The sequence below is a fragment of the Syzygium oleosum genome, unplaced genomic scaffold (genome assembly GCF_021117445.2).
Source record: "Syzygium oleosum isolate NSW1041296 unplaced genomic scaffold, Sole_v2.1 Sole_v2.04, whole genome shotgun sequence".
NCBI classification, from domain to species: domain Eukaryota; kingdom Viridiplantae; phylum Streptophyta; class Magnoliopsida; order Myrtales; family Myrtaceae; genus Syzygium; species Syzygium oleosum.
The window spans coordinates 9,599,749-9,602,684 of NW_026607488.1; the positions used below are offsets into that span (position 1 = coordinate 9,599,749).

Genomic DNA, 2,936 nt, shown 5'->3' on the forward strand with positions numbered 1-2,936 from the left:
GTGAGCTTTGGACAATTCTCTTTTCCCAGCTCTGTCACATGTCCTCAAGCTGCAGATAACTTTGGACTTGATTACATCTTGATCTGTGTCTCAGAAACCATGAGCTAATGAAATAAAGAGTGACAAAAATGGTGTTTCATTCTATATACTTTCCATCCGACCCAGCACGACAAATGCACAAATTTGGTTTTAAATAGAACACTCAAGTAAAGAAACAGTAATAGACATCCGACCCTATGTCTTTCTTCAATCAATGTCTCCATTTTGTTATTAATAAGCAAAACAAAAAGTGTAGCCCTAGAGCTTCTACCCCCATATAATTACTTGTGGGAGCATTTCTTTTAAGGGCTTGAGCATATGAAGTTGAACGAAAAGAAAGGCAGAAACATCATGCGACAGACGTATAAAAGCTGAAGACAATATTCATTGCCCAATTCTAGTTTTTCCAGTAATGACTTCCAAAACTAATTTCAAAGCCTTCCCACAATAGGTTAGGAAGCAAAAAAAACCTTAAATTACATATTCGGGTCATCCCAAATTCTCGAGAATGTATGAAGTCATGCAAATATAGTACTCTGTGACGTCCACATCCGGACAAGTCTCATAAAAATAACAAGTAGCGACCACCATATTCTCCCCTTTGCTCTCTATTGACATACTTTTTTGCCAATCTGCACCGTATGCAAGTGAGCTGTGCCTATTGTATGTCTCTACAATGATAGATCCAGGATCTACAGAAACTACACGAAGCATTTCACCTTGAATGTGATGCATTCCGATGATGACTGAATTTGCTCGTCTAGGGAACAGCTTCCTGATTGCATAGGAGAACTAAGTTTTCTAAAGAACATTGCTCTTGATGGTTCAGCAATCAAAGAACTTCCAAGTTCATTAGAGTCCTGGACAGAACTTGAGAAACTAAGTTTCATGTTGTACAGATCGCTCACTAACACTTCTGATATGATTGGGAATCTCAGATCATTTACACAACTTTTCCTTGGTTGTAGTTCACTGACAGCGTTACCTGTTGCTGTGGGTCACTTATCCCGGTTAAAATATGTATCCCTCAATCTTTGTAAACATCTAAGCCAATTACCCGATGCAATTGGTAGCTTTATCACCTGTGGTTTGGTTAGATTTAGCTTGGACAGGAATTGAAAAGTTCCTGGTCAGGTTGGAGCTTTGAACATGCTCGAAAAATTTTGGATGAGATCATGTCGTTTGCTTAAAATATTACCAGAGTCCATTGGAAATATGTCGAGCCTCACTGATCTGTTCTGGGATAACACCATGATAACAACACTGCTAGAGTCTATAGGAATGTTTGAAAGGCTTCGCACCTTAAGACTATGTCAATGCGCACAACTCTAGCAACTACCTACTTCACTTGGGAAGTTGAAAAGTCTGGTTTACTGACCAGGAACTTGTGTCATAGAATGACCCCAGGAATTTAAGATGCTCACAAGCTTGACATCATTGAAAATGAGAAAAGAGCCAAATAAAGGACACTTCTAAATGTGGAAGACAATCCAGAACTGGTTGAACCTAACCAATCCAATGCCCTAAATCATATTGTTCTTCCAGAGTCGTTTACAAACCGCTATTTATTGAAGGAAATGGGTGCTCATGCTTGGGGATTTTTGGGAAGAATCTCCAACAATTTTGAAAGGATTGCATCCTTGGAGGATTTGGATTTGGGTCGTAATGATTTTTTCTAACTTTCCATCCAGATTGGGGGCCTTATACTTCTAAAAAAAAAAAACTCAATTTATCTCATTGTATCTATCTCCACTTCTCGCGAGCTTGCTTTAGTCAAATATGGCGAACTGTAATGCGTTGAAGCGTACATACGACTTGACAAATGTGGATGGTTTAAATGGAGCTGTATTTTACTAATTGCAGCATTTTGGTTGATATCCCTGGTCTCCATGAAGCCTCTAAGGCATTTTATTCCTAGGTGGTTGCAAGACATGCTTCCTAGCAGTGCAGAGAAGAATTGAAAAGGTTGCTCCAAAGCAATTGGACAACTTGAATATCCCTGGGAGTAAGATTCCACGATGGTTTTCTCAGAAAGTTTCTCATTTTGTTGCTCCAAAGAACCACAAGATTAGAGGAATAATTTTCATTGTTGAGGTCTCTCTGAACATTGTAAACCGGGGAAACTTTCCACTTCTAGTAATCGTGGACATTAGAAGAAGGCTTCTCAGGCGTGAAGGTCTAATACGCACCACGACATTGTACCTGATAGGGATCCCGACACAAGTGAAGACCAGCTTTACTTGATTAGATTTCCAGAATTCGAGCCAATGGTTGGGAGCTTAAAAGAAGGAGACAGCGTAGATATAGTGCTGCGGCCCTACTTTCCTGGACTCACTAAAAAAGCGTGGGATATATCTGGTTTTCAAGAATGATGATAATTATGATGGACTCTCGCAAAATATACTGGCCTTGCAAGCGCTTATAGTTTGGGTTTTAAGAAATACCTCGTCATTGTATCGGTTTGTTCATTTGCATGGCATGGATCCTTTTGCTCTTTCTGGAATTTCTATGTGGAGCAACCCTGTTTGGCTTTCCTTTCTTTACTGATTGAACAAATGCTGTTCAGCAAAAATTTGATGCTCTCTTGAAACATCACTCAAAAATAAAGACTGAAGATTCCATCCACTAATCTCCGAAGACTGGAACAGAGGTCCGCTAGGAAAAATGATGGGGCACTAGGTGCCAAAATCCCCAAACAATCACGATGGAGCTTAATCATCCGGTCATCGCAAAAGGGGTGGATTACCTTCCGGAGTTTAATTTGACTTGGCATAGAAATGATGTGTTCTTATCTATCTAAGAAGAATTTGATCAGAGCATAAATTCACTAGTTAGACATGAGGAATTGCATATGGCAAAGTTATCCAATTAAATGTGGAATGCATTCGACCGATGAG

General features: G+C 39.6%; 1 pseudogene; it reads left to right on the top strand.

Annotated features, from left to right (window-relative positions):
- The first annotated feature begins 1,616 nt into the window (after positions 1 to 1,616).
- LOC115679476 (uncharacterized) lies at positions 1,617 to 2,586 on the top strand (annotated as a pseudogene).
- Positions 2,587 to 2,936: the final 350 nt, after the last annotated feature.